The 14,793-nt window shown below is 35.6% G+C and overlaps 1 pseudogene across 1 annotated transcript; it reads left to right on the top strand.

Moving 5' to 3' along the window:
* Nucleotides 1–1,289: 1,289 nt before the first annotated feature.
* LOC308264501 (large ribosomal subunit protein uL29m-like) lies at nucleotides 1,290–14,467 on the top strand (annotated as a pseudogene). The gene is made up of 5 exons: nucleotides 1,290–1,316; nucleotides 1,516–1,678; nucleotides 1,857–1,970; nucleotides 10,209–10,246; nucleotides 13,787–14,467. The product of its transcript is annotated as a large ribosomal subunit protein uL29m-like (transcript).
* Nucleotides 14,468–14,793: the final 326 nt, after the last annotated feature.

Raw genomic sequence — 14,793 nt, 5'->3', positions numbered from 1 at the left:
CCTTCCCTCTTCCTCCCTCCTTCCCATGCTTGGTCTTGTGATTGACTTTGATATGTTTGTTTAAGTACATCATATACTTTAAAAAGTTTCCCTTTGCACCCCTCCCATCTCCTCAGGCAAGTCACCTTGATTGCTCCTCTATAGGATCCTTTCTTCATCTAGAGTTCTACCTGTCAGCCATCTCTCCCCAGTTTTCCCATATTAGGGAACGTATCTGATTTCTTATTTTTTGTGACATTTCTCTGTAATGGCATATTTTATTCTCTTTTTTGTCTTGGTAAAATTCCATTTTATACATATACCATAGTTTTGTAATCCAGTCATCTGTTGATGGAGATCTTGGCTGGTTCCATAATTGGGCAATGAATTGTGCAGCTATGACCATGGATACTCATGCAATAGTTTGGTGGTTTTGTTTCATTCTTTTGGGTAGTTACCAAAAAGTGGTATTTCTGCATCATACGATAAATTCATTCTCATTCTTTTGAGGATCTTTCCTACTGTTTTCCAAAATGGTTACACTAATTTGCAATCCCACCAATAATGTATTGAAGTTTCTACTTCTCCACATATGATCAATTACAGTTTCTATCTCCCTTGGAAGCCCTTCTTTTATTTTCCACACTGATTCCCACTTACTGAGATCCTGAAAGCCAGAAGGTAACTTTGACGAGATGATCCACTTACACCCCATTTTTTTAAATAGAGTTCACTTGGATCTGGGAATCTCCTGAGAAATGTGGAGAAGCGGCAGGAACTTCAAGTGCTTCCTGAATGCACAATTGCAAGGACCCACAGGCCCTTTTCTGTGGGGCAGGCTCTGGTCTTAGCCTCACTGCATGGCAGGCCCTGGTACCGGCCTCTCTGGCTCCAGTCCCTCTCCCACCTTGTTGGCTCCAGTCCCAGCCTCGTTGTGTGGCAGGCCTCGATTCCTGTCACTGTGGGCAAGATGTCTGCAGAGGTTCCCATTTTTATTTCATAGTTGTTTAATTAATTGATTCTTTATTTATTTAGTAGGAGATAATGGTACATGTCTTTTGTAGAAGCTGGGAGCCTAAATACTTAGCATCAATGGATTTTACCTCCCCTCCAAAAGCAGATGCCCAAAGCTTCACCATGGAGCATGGGATCTGTTTCTCCAAGTGCACCACTACCCCCAACACAGAGGTCATGAGTGCTAAGGCCTCCCGGGATGCACGGTGCAGTGTGCCCAGCCCAGCCATGCAGGGTTCCCTGTGATGTGCCCCAAACATTTCCCTTACATAGTATGTTCTCCAGAATTCCTGAGCATGTGCATCAGGAGCAGTCTAATTTCGGTGAGTTTTCTTAAAAAATTCAAGGTGGATTGGATTGGTTCTATCTGCCTCTCCCGAATACTGGCTGCCACCGACCACCGTTGCGATTTTGATCCGCTCTTTTTTTTTTTTTTTTTTGTAGGATAAAACAGTACGTGTCTTTTGCAAAAGCTGGGAGCCCAAATACCTAGCAGCAATGAATTTTTCCTCCCCTCCATAGGTAGAGGTCCACAGCTTCACCACAGAGAGCAGGATCTACTGCTCCAAGCACATCACTACCCCCAGCCATGGTGGCTATGAATGCCCAGGCCTCCCAGGATGCGAGCCAAACTCGGCCATGCAGGGTTCCCTCTGTGATGCCCCCAGAACATTTTTCTTACATAGTATGTTGTCCAGAATTCCTGAGCATGTCAGGCAGGAGCTGTCTACTTTCAACTTGGTCCACTCTTTTTTTTTTCTTTTTTCTTCTTTTTATTTTAATAGGAGAAAACAGTACATTTCTTTTGCAAAAGCTGGGAGCCCAAATATCTAAAAGCAATATATTTTGTCTCTTCTCTGTAGGTGGAGGTCCACAGCTTCACTGCAAAGAGTGGGATCTTCTGCTCCAAGTGCAACATGGTCCCCAGTACTATGCAGAGGAGCGCAGCAGCCAGGAACACCAAAGTCTCCTGGGATGTAGGGCTGGAGAGCCTAGCTGGGCCATTCGGGGCTCCCTCCATTGTGCCCTGAACATTTTTCTTATATAGTATGTTGTCCAGAGTTCCTGAACATGTGGGGCAGTCTACTTTTGGGGAGATTTCTTCAGCAGTTCAAGGTATATTTATACATTCACTTCAATTCTTTATATCTATACTACTTTGGAATAAGTTCCAGATTTTTTGTCTGTAATTTCTTATTTTTATTTATTTTTTATTTTTATTTATTTTATTTTTACTGGTGCATTGTATTTGTACATCTTAATGGGGTACAAGATGGTAGAGGCATACATGCACACATCCCTCATTTAGCCCTTTCCCATTTCCCACCCAATTCCTTCCTCTTTCCCTCCTCATGTTTGCCTTAGGATTCACTTTGATAAGTTTGTAAATTTAAGTGGCACTTCGATTCTGGACTCATAGTTAATGGGTAAGAATGTATTTATAGACGCTAATCATTCCTCTTAGTGAGGGTATTGCATTTGGTCAACTGGTAAAGAGAAGGGAACAACCAGGGGAATGAAGGTCATGGGATGACTGTCTCATCAGTCCCAAATACATGGGACAAGTTGCTAAAGCATTCGTTGAAAGAAGAGTGGAAATCTGAGAGAAATCTGTGGGTGCTGATAAGGTGAGAGAAGAGAGAGAAGATGAGGTTGAGAGAAAGAGGAGTCACCCTATTGCTAGACAAGGCAGAAGGCAGGGAATTAAATTGGGTAAATGTCCCAGGAATTTTTAGAAACTGAAATTTTATTAATACAAGTTTTGAAATTACTGCTGTTGCTGCATTTTACATTCCTACAAGTGTTTCCATAACTTTTTGTAATAAAATTTCTACATATACACAAACTGTATATAAGTGGCTGGGCTAATGTAAATTAAAGAACAAGAATGGAATAAGTTTTGTGTCTGGGTGAATCAAAAGCCTTTGAAAAATAGATTTGACATCATAACCAGAAGTTGTAGTAAAGATTCTGGCTGTCCAAAATATTAGAAACATTTTGCTAGCTAGATTTTTCTTCTACATGGCAGATAACAGGATGCAAGTTAAAGTAGTTCTCATGAGGCAATGATGTCCCAGGTGGCCTCTGGGTTATACTCTTTTTGTGAAGTTTTTTTTCTTCTTGAGGATTTCTGAGTGTCTCTAAATGTCTTTAGAATCTGCACAGGGAAGCCATATCAAATCATGATAAAATAGAGAAAAATATCATTTATTGAAATGATACACAGTAACTCACAGAACTGAAGGATGAAGTCAACAAGCAATCAAATCACGGCATGGGTGAAAACTAAGTCACGTGTCATGGAATGTCTAACCTAAAGATTTCTAATACAAATTTTTCATCTAAAAGATGAATTTTGTTATCTTTTTTTCAGAATTAAATTTCCAAAAATCACTAAGAGATCAGGGACAGAGAGGAGTCTATAGTTTCTGAATGAGTTTCTTTTTACAGTCTTTACTACTATAGCTTTACTATTGTCTAGCCCTGATTTTCTTTGACTCTGGTAAAAATGGCTGATCTTAGTTTAGCAAGGGCTGAAGCAGCCCAAATTCTTTGCCTTTAGTTTTGAGTAATCTCAGGTGTAGAGGAAATGTTAAGAAAATCCTTTGTTTCCAATAATCTCAGTTGAGACAAGGAGAACAAGTCTTGTAATCTTGGCCAAGCTTCAAGTGGACAGATTTGTAAATATTTTGTATTTGATAAGCTTACTCTATTAGAATACATTACAGAAAGTTTATTTTTAGCCTTCTTTGAAATGTCACATGTTTTGTGTAATAGAGTTTGGCATTTGTTCCATTTTATTATTCAACTCATGAGCATCTGTACTTTCATGGGACTTGAAAAGGTTAATTGAGTGAGAAACAATGGGATTCCAGCTAGAGATGCTAGTGTTCAAGAACACCAAACATACAATGCCTACTGTATTTTTGTGCTACCAAATATAATTACTATGATAGTAATAATAGAAAATTGTAGTCATTCTTTGCATTTCTTTATTGGGGATTTTATCACAAATGTATGCACATAGAGAAAGTACTGAATATTGGCTTCACCATAGAGAGAAGGATCTGCTGTTCCAAGCGCACCACTATCCCCAGCCTGGTTGTTTTGGTACTGGAGATTGAACTCTGGGTCATTCTATTTTTTTTTTTTTTTCAGTACTAGGTATGGAACACAGGGGCATTATACCTCTGAGCTATACTCCCAGACCTATTTTTTATTTTTTATTTTGAAACAGGGTCTCAGTGAGTTGCAAAAGGCCTCACTCAGTAGCTGAAGCTGTCCGTGAACCGCAATCCTCCTGTCTCGACCTACCAAATGCTGGGATTATAAGCGTGTGCCACCATGTCCAATGGGTCATTCTACTTCTGAGATATACCACCAATACTTTTTCTATTTTTTTAAGCTTTAAAAAGGTGTCTCACCACATTAATGCATGCTGCCTTTGAACCTGTAATCCTCCTATCTCAGCTTCCCAAGTACTGGGGTTAAAGTTGTACACCACCACACCTAAGCAAAATTTAAAAAAAAGTCTTTTTTCTTTAGTGAGAATGGAATTAAATGTTGTTCTAGACTGGTATCAAGTCTGAATATCTTCTGATATATTTTTTAGGTGAGTTTTTTTTTTTTTTTTGTGGTGCTAGGGATCAGCTCCAAGACCTCCTGCATAGTACAAATGCTCTACCACTGAGGTACATTCCCAGTTTTATTCTGAGATACTTTATCAAAAGGACAAATTTGACTTTATACCTGATAAAATATATTATTTGTGGATAATTCCAGATGGGAAGATATAACTATAGTAACCTGTGAAGATTGATCTTTCTTGCTTATCAGAGGACCTTGAAAGAGTGCCTCAGAGAACCAGCTGTCTTACAGCCTGTTACTCAAGGAAAATGTCCACATTGCTCTTCCATTTGCTAGTGTTAAATTCAGTATAAATTACTACCCATATTTGAAATTAATAGAGTATGAAGAAAGACTGACCAAAATCTGTCATGCAAAGACTTTTTTTCATAAGTAAAGAAGATGATTGATTTAAACATTTTATTATTAAGCATGCATATTTCATCGATGCTAGAGAACTGTTGTCGAGAGCTGAGAATGGAAGCAGTTATTCTTCTTTTCTAGCTTGTCTCCTAAAAATGATGCGCCACACGTCTCCAAGCCATGTGTTCACTGGTTTTTATAAATCTTTTTTCTACTAGAGAATTGGCACTGGATATTAATTTACTCATAGTATGAACCTATCTGGCTTGTCCCACTATTTCCTTTAAACTTGTTCAGTTGCCAGTGTGGTGGCGCACGCTTGTAATCCCAGCGTTTGGGAGGCTGAGACAGGAGGATGTGGTTCAGTGACAGCCTCAGCTACTTAGTGAGGCCCTTTGCAACTCAGTGAGATCCTGTTTCAAAATAAAGAATAAAAAGTAGGGCTGAGAGTGTAGCTTGGAGTTAGAATGCCCCTGGGTTCCATCACCAGCACAAAAGAAAAACAAAACAAAACAAAACAAAAAAACCCCAAAAACAACAACAACAAAAAACTTGTTCAGTTCCCTGAGATGACAGACCTATGATATGGAATTTCTATTGATTAGTAGTAATGATATAATAGCAAGAGCACTATCATACCTGTAACACATCTGTCCACTTAAAAATGCACAGTAGAGGGTTCTACCTGGAATAAAAAATCCTATAATTCCAGCAGAATCATCAAGTGGACTTGATTAAATGGTTTTTCATTAAAATTAAAACTAATTAATATGTGTTATTATTTATGGTAACACAGCAAGCTGCAATGTCCTTAGTCAACACTCTATATTTGGTAATGGGTTCTTCTGAAGTTATAGGAAGTAAATCTAAGTAATGAAAGAAGAGACAGCTGTGTAAATAAGTCCATGTCAGATGGGGTGTATGGTTTGTATTTAGTCAATTATTATGCTAAAATAGAGAATATGAACAAAACAAAAGGAAACAAAATACTTATGGTAAAAATGTGAAGAGCCAAACTGGCTTGTCAGGAAGGTATGTTCAGGAGTTATCTGAAGCGTATCCATGTATGTGGAGCAGTGAGATAAAGCTTGAACAGAAAATGCCACGAGGCCTCAGATGAACTCACTAGGCACCAAAGTGGGTGATGAATCAATGAATAAAGGAATGAATGAAGCCATTTTAATTCAAAGGAAACTTTCCCGTTGAAGTGATGAAGGTTTGGGATCACACCATTTGAATTAAGCAGAAATTCAAATTGAAATGAATTTGGCCTCCTACAGACCTGGCTGTAATAGGGGAGATGTTCAGCAAACATGAGGAAGGCTTTTAGGATTAACCAAGTCAGCACAGTAGAGCAAAGGAAGCCCTTCAGATTTAGCTCATAAAACACAGTCCCTACTCCTGATTTTACTCATTTACCAGTTCCATAAGAACTTACTGAAGTCCTACTATGTACTTAGAAATATGCTGGACAACAAATAAAATGTGAGTGGTCATTACTTTGAAATTCCTCCAGGAATTTCAGGAATTTTCCAGGCTTTATAAAAGCAAAATAGCAAGTACATCTGCTTTCAGAGTTGAAAACATTTTTATAGAAGAGGTAAAATATAAAGGTACCCAGATTTTCTATTTTAAATGAGAAATTGACTCTTTAAAAATACAAATGAGAGGAGAATTTGCTGTGATTAGAGTATAATATGCCTTTTCATGGTTAATTGAGGGTGTTCAGTCATGAGATGAAATTTAGACCACCTTTACGTGGCTTTCAGCAATGAGAGACTTTAGCGTAATCTGCGAAGCACTTTTTATGTCATGTAAGGGGACTTCACTAAATCCTTTAGACAACTGACAAGTATAATACAGACCAAATGGCAGAGAACTCATGCAGATAAATGTCTAGTTCAGTCTTTCTAAGTTACTCAGTACCTGTAGAAAGAGTAATATGTATATCTCAAGAAAAATTGCCTTAAATCTTATTAAATTTTAGGTTTTTATTTTTAACATAAGGAAAGGTAGACAAATTTTTCATGAGGCCCTTTTGGATGTGTAGACCTAAAATCAATCTCATAAAACCTATTCCTAAGTAATTCTGTAATTAAATTGCCTTTTTATCTTGCTATTTCATAAATTTCAATATTAAATACATTTATTTAGACATGGCATTTTCTAACAAGGTGCATACTGGAAAATAATCTCATAGAAAGTACAGTATTGATATCTGGGAAGATGGAAAATAATTATAAAACATTGAAAAAAGAAACCAAAAAAAAATCTTAGGAGATGGAAAGATCTTCCATGCTTTTTAATAGGCAGAATAAATATCATAAAATGACCATCCTTCCTAACGTAATCTGCAGATTCAATGTAAAAGCCATTAAATAAATTACCAAGGTCATTCCTCACAGAGAAAAATCAGTCCTTAAATTTATTTGGAACAACAACAACAACAAACCATAATAGACAAAGTAGTTCTCAGCAATAAGAACCATGCAGGAGTCATCATAATAAATGACTTCAAACTACACTACAAAGGCATAGTAATAAAAACAGCACACAAATAGACCAATGGAGAAGAAAGAAGACTCAGAAACAAATTCATACACACATAGACAGTTGATTTTGGACAAAGGGTTAAAAACATACACTGGAAAAAGCTAATTTTTTTTCATCAAATGGTGTTGTCAAAACTGGTTAACCGTATGCAGAAAAATGAAAATAAATTTCACTTTCTCACCTTGCACAAGAGTCAATGCAAAATGGATAGAAGGCTTGGAAATCAGACCAGAGACCTTACAGTTTCTTGTATTGGACATAGGTCCATGATAAAAATAAATCAATACTCAGGATTACATTAAACTGAGAGCTTTTGTACAGGAAAGTAAAGCATCAAGAACCTCAGCAGAGATAAAAAAAAAAATGGGAGAAAAAATTTTGCCAACTATTCCTCTGATAGAAAACTAATATAGAGAATATACAGAAAACTCAAGAAACTCAGCACTAAGAAAACAAATAACTCAATCATAAAATGGGCAATTAAACTAAATAGACACTCTAATAAAGAAGAAATTCAAAGAGCCAATAAGTGTGTGAAAATGCTCAATATTATTAGCAGTCAGAGTTGCAAATCAAAACAACCCTGAGATTTCACCTAACTCCAACAAGAATGGCAATCATTCGAAACACAAACAACAAATGTTGATGAGGATGTGAAGTGGGAACTCATTCATTGTTGGCAGGATTAAAATTAATGAAACCATTTTTGTAAATAATACAGAGGCTCCTCAGAAGAATGGAAGCAATCCTAACATAAGATCTAGCAATACCACTTCTAGGTTTCTACCCAAAAGAATGGAAACAAAACCACCAAACTAATCCATGAATATCTGTATTCATAGCCACAGAATTCACCAGTGTCAAACTATGGAACCAGCCAAGATGCCCATGAACAGATGAATGGATTTTAAGGGAGGAAGAATCATCCATAGATAAGCAAGTAGGGAAACCTAACAGAGGTTGATGAAAGGGGGAAAGAAGGAAATTCCCTAATGTACATAATGTACATTCATAAATATATCAAACTCAATCAATAAACCAAATATGAGCAGGAGGGAGGGGGAATAAATGGAGTGGGAACTGGTGAAGGGCTAAATAAGTGATATGTGCATGTATGCCTCTATCATCTTGTACTCCATTCAGATATAGGACTACAATGCACCAATTAAAATTAAGAAAGTGTAGTATCATTTGTTGCCATATTAAATGCAGACCATTTTCAGATTGGATAACTTTTGAGATGTACTAACCAAAATTTCAGCTACCCACTCAGGTTAAAGAAGAAGTGTTTCTATGGTTTTGTTAGAGAGATATGGAGACACAGTAAAGAAAAAAAAATGACGTGACTTACTTTTTGGTGCCATGAGAAAATTTTAGAATCTTTTAAAATATTTGTGATGCCTAGACATGGCAGCACACACTTATAATCTGAGTACTTGGGAGGTTGACACAAGAATATCTTAGATTCAAGACCAGCCTTCTCAACTTAGTTAGGCCCTTAACAACTTAGTGATACCTTCTTTCAAAAAAAAAAAAAAAAAAAAAAATATATATATATATATATATATATATATATATATATATATGACTGTTATGTAATTTAGAGGTAGAGTGCCCCTGAGTCCAATCTCCAGGACCACAATATTTTATTTTATATGTGTTTGTGTATGTGTGTGTGTGTGTATGTGTGTGTGTGTGTGTGTGTGTGTGTGTGCATGCATATGTATTTCTTGGGTTCACAAGAAGGGTGTCATGCAGAAATAAAAGGACAAAGAAAACTGTAGTTTTGATGGAGTTCCAAAACCAGTTTGGAGTATTAATTTTATTTTGATAATCCTATATAGACATAAATTAAATAGCATTCTTTAATCTGTGCTACTTTCATTTAGGTTTATAAAATACAACTAATTTATAAAATAGAACTAATATGTTCTGCCTGAATATATTAGCCAGATAGAATTGGTATTTGTGCATTAGCCATTGTTTATAGAAGAAAAAGCTTCATTCTGACATTTTTCTTTAAGTAATTTTTAGGGCAAAGGAAAGGGATAGGCCTTTTTTCTTGCTTCTTTCCTATTGATGAAAGCAGACATTGACTGGTCATAAATAATCAAATAATGATAGTGCAAGAATACTTAATGTGATTTATAAACTTTTCAAAACTGTTACCTTAGTTTGGAAAAGCATTTCATATATACATATATATATCGAACACTTCCACTCATTCAGCCTGCAGGAAAAGTAACTACCTGCTTATTTCAGTTGTGAACTCCATTAAGTAACAAGAGATCATTACTTGCTTTTAAACCTAAATAAAGCGATTAAATTAATTCTGAATTGGATTGTCAAGCCCATAAAGCCAGAATTCCATCTGTCTCTAAAGTTCCATCGAGTTTAAGTCCAGGAACTCAGAATTTGATTCAAAACCAGTGGATATTTCATTTTAAAATTTACATGGCTGTAAAGGCTGAGATGAGAAGTTTATTTTGCATTATGAGTTATGTTTTTCTTACAGTGGTAATTATCTATGCAGGAGAAGCACTTGCAAATTCTCATGTAATAAAGCACTCATCTACATTTTTGTTATGCTCATGCAATAATTCTTAAAGAAGTGATCCTAAAGACCTTATTTCTAGACAGATTTCTGTTGTTTGTTCAATTTATTTTTCCAGGTGCACTGCAAGATGCACTGCAAGATGCACCTGTACAGGTGGGTGAGTCTGCAGTTTTGAAAAGAGACTCAGCATGATCAAGTTATCCAGGCTGACATGATAGGGTGGTCTTGAGTGATTTGCTTAATTTAATTGACATTCAGGAGAATGTTGCTGAATAATGTTCTAATGCTTTTATCATAAAATAGTGAGAATAATATAAGACAAATATGTTATTTTGTAAATTGTGAAATAGCTTGAAAAACCACAAAATTGTAAGCATATGCTATCAAAAGCCTTCCTTGAAATATAGTAAATTGCCTTACGACACTCTAAATTTGTTTAAATTCTAATATCAAAATCTTACCCAGTGCTTATAAAATGTGTAACATCTCCTTCTCATTTAGTAGGCCAAACTAGCAGATTGACCTCATCTTTTAATCACAGCTGTAAAATACAGTTCTGCACACATCAAAGATCAGAATTATTAAATTAATTGGTTTGCAGATGAAAGCAGATAAGCACTTTATATATCTGGTCTACAGTTATTATGTTGGACTGAATTTTATTTTAATACTCTTATTGAAATGAAAACTAACAAATGTAACATTTAATTAGGCCTTTAAATAAAATCTTCAAATCATCCTACAATAATATTTGTAAACATAATTTAATTTTTTATCACCTCTCTTCCAGTTCCTGCTGACTCTTCTAAGCAAACTTGCATGACATTTTGGTAAAAAAAAAATCAATCTATTTAGCATTTCACAGTATAAAAGATCTGGGTGAAAAGAAGTGGCCAAACTGTATTGCAAGTAACAGGAAGCAAAATGGACCCAACTTAATGTAGTTAAGAAAGTATATTTAATAGGCGAGTTCTTCCAGAAAGTACATAAATTGCTTTCATGCTAAATAAAGTGTGATGGCAAGGACAGCATGTGGGCTGCCAGGTATCATGCATTGGATAGTTCTTAGGTTTGGCTTTCTTGGATCCACTGAACATGTAAAACTGTTATGAAGTACATTCCTCAAAATATCAATATGGTATGGCAACTGCAAAACAACTAGATAAATACACAAAGGAGTACCTGGGGAAATCTCTGTATCAAACCAAGAATACACTGCACAAATTAAAAATATGACTTTATTAGTGTTGTGCATATGTCCACACTGGGTCTGGACTGACTCTTCAAATGCTTACTTACAAAAGAATAGCAGACCAGGTGAGGGGATGGAATAGGGAAGAGGGAAATTCCCTACTGTGCACATTGTACATTTACAGACATTTCAAGATCAATCACTAAGCCAAATATGGGAAGGAGGGAGGAGGCAGTTCTATATTGCTGTGTTGGATGAATACCTTGCTGTGACTTTGGTGGCTTTTTCTTTCTTCTTGTCTCATGATTTATTTTTTGTGGTTGTTGTAAAATTGATTCATTTAGATGGTGATCAGTTTCTGGGGATAAAAACAAGAGTTTAAGTATTAGTGAAAATGGGGCTTACTATGTATAATAAGAATTTCTATTTTCCAAATACCAAAGCTAGTAGAGTAAGCATCGAAAAATTTGTTAGACAGTTACGCTGACATTGGCTATAATTTTTAAAAATATTTTTGTTCATTAACTATAGTTTCAAATCTTACTATGTCCCCAACTCCACTGTAGTTTGTCTCCCATTATCTAAAGTCCGCCTCCACCCCAACATTGGCCCTAGGACTGAAGCAGCGCATGAAAGCTGGAGACTGTAAGAAATACTTTTACCATGACTTTACAGAACTCTGAAGACCATCATGCTTGAAAAGCGGTAGCTAGTGAAGAATCTCGAAGTTTTTATGCTTCTGACCACCCTAATAACTGTCAATAATGTCTTCTGCTAGCCGGGTGCAGTGGCGCATGCTTGTAATCCCAGTAGTTGGGAAGCTGAGACAGGAGGATTGCAGATTCATGGGCAGGGTCAGCTATTAGTGAGGCCCTCTGCAATTTGGTGAGACCCTGTTTCAAAATAAAGAATAAAATATCATGCTGGAGGTGTAGCTCAGAGATAGAATATTCCTGGGTTCAACCCCAAAACCAAACACACACACACACACACACACACACACACACACACACACACACACATCTTTTGCTTTGCTGAACTCTCAAATTTCCTGAAAGTTCTTCACAGTGACAAAGTTTAACCATGTTTTTCAGCTTAAATTATACCTTAATAATCATAGGAAATGTTTCTATAACTAAACAAATTTCTACTTTTATCACAGTCATGAAGTGAATGAACGGTGTTGTTGGTATAAATTTAATGGAGTTTTGTAGCATGGGAAATTATGTTATCTATCTGTTATTACAAATCTACAGCTTTCAATCCCAATGCATCATTCTGGTTCTTTATGTGACTCTAAGTTTCTGGAGCAAAGAAGCAGTATTTGATACATATTTTTATAGCCCTAAGTATTTAGAAAATGCATTGCTATGTATATGTTCTTTATAAATTGTATCTAGGAAGGATAGTAGTTAACATAGTAATGTCTGTATTTGAAACAGGAAGAAAAATTTATTTTAATATTACTCCTTCTACTTATTAGGTGACCCAAACAAAATACTAAACCTGATTTTTAAAATGTAAATAATACTGCTCTCTTTTAGAAAATGCTAGATTCTTATCTTTCTGTAACTGGAACCCATTTTAGCAAAATATACAGGTTTTCTTTACTCGCTCTACCCAATATAAACTAGAGTGAATTATTGGACTGATAAGAGATGGGGAAAAATAATGCCATGATGAATGCCACTTGTCCTTTCTTCCTCATGGGGACAAGTGGTCCTCATGTGGAGAAGACTCTGTCCAGCACATGTGAGAATATTTGTAGTTAAACCATGATTCATTGCCAATAGATGAGCCCATTTCCTTCTCAAATCACAATCCCATACTCAGTGTGGCCTCTTTTAAAGGTGTTAGTTTAGATTTCCAGCTTCCATTTCTCTTTTTATTTGACAAATGCTCAAAATATGAGAGACAGAATGAAAATTATTGAACCTTTTATATACCCTGATATACTGCTTATAAGACTATAATAGTGTTAAAATAATTGAATTTTAGTAGATTGATTATGCTTCAGTTGATATGTTGGCTACTGTTGCTGTATAACAATGTGAAATAAAAAATTCACAAGCCAGTGATTATCTGTATTTTAGTACAGATAATGTTTTTGTAACTTGCATAATTTTTCAAAATGCTACTAAACTAATATAATCTTATCAAATGTCACAGCATTTTATTGATAAGCAAAATGTTGATTTGTACTAAAATTCAGATATGTTACTCCAGTGATTATAGAGTAGTGTAATATAGTGATAATATGTTGGCCTAACTCATGGACATTCCTAAATCTCCTTTGCCATCTCTATTGCTCCTGTATTTGTTTTACATTTACATAAAAAGTACAATAAGAATCTTGGTATTACCCCCCAAATATGAAATGTGCATACGCTCTGCCTCATGAAGTAGTATGTACATGTGGTGGACTAGTTCAGGTCAATGAAATGCATTAAAATATAAGGTAATCTAGATAGAAGAGTCTCAGTTCATCAATACCTCCCAAGGCTCCTGCTAGCACAGGCTGCAGGTTTTCTCTTAGTTTGTTGTTTAAGAATGCACCAAATATCACATCTTTTCAGCAGTGTAGATTGTTTCATACCACACTGTAAAGGAAAAGACTGGGATAAATTTTTGATGACCTAAAAAGTTGGGGTGAAGAAAAAGTGAAATCTGGAGCTGCATGGACAAGTCAGCAATGAAAGAACAAAAGTAATAAAAAATTACATAAACTTTGGTATGTCCCACTGAAAGAAAGAAACATGTTTTTCACTTTAGAGGAGGAGGCCAAGTGGCAAAGACTGTCAATGCCAAGTCCAGAGTAGTTAGAAAAGGTAGTTGATTCAATGGATACATCAGATAAAGTTGTCCAGGAAAGAGAAGATGCATTAAGACTCTTTCAGACTGGTCAGGAAAATGCCAGACCTGGTGCTTGGAGAAGAGACATCTTTGGAAGAATCATCTGGCAGAAATTTAAGCAATATCCTATGCCTTGGCACCTAAATAAAATATATGACATAAACTATTAGTGATGCCTTATGTGAATCATTATTTTCAGACTGAGACTTGAGAAACAAGCCAGCACTAATACAAGAAAAAAAAAGTTTAGAGAAAAAGAAATAAAAGCTTCTTCAGAAGTTTATACATCTTCTGAAGCCCAGAAGTCAAGTTCTATCCAAGATACATGAACTATTAATTAACCTCTTGTATTTCTTGCATAATAGTCTATATGTGAAAGTAAATATTCACTAAGTGGTTTATAAAGAAATTGTGTTTTTTATTAAATGACTCATCAGTTATAGTGAATTAAAAATAAATATAATTAACCCATGTTTACCTTCTGAATTCTTATATTTTAAAGAGATCACTCAAGGACCTATGCTGGGTTCCAAATGCATTTCTCCAAATCATGCCCTCAACCTTTTTATATAAACTTTTACCTTCTCTTAATTATGAAAACGTGTTTCCAAATCACATTTAAACCATTATATCTGTCTCATATGTTTTGTGGAAA

The sequence above is a fragment of the Muscardinus avellanarius genome (genome assembly GCF_963383645.1).
Source record: "Muscardinus avellanarius genome assembly, chromosome: 6".
NCBI lineage: Eukaryota > Metazoa > Chordata > Mammalia > Rodentia > Gliridae > Muscardinus > Muscardinus avellanarius.
The sequence above is the reverse complement of the archived record's forward strand: the minus strand, read 5'-3'. Positions and strand labels throughout refer to the sequence as shown.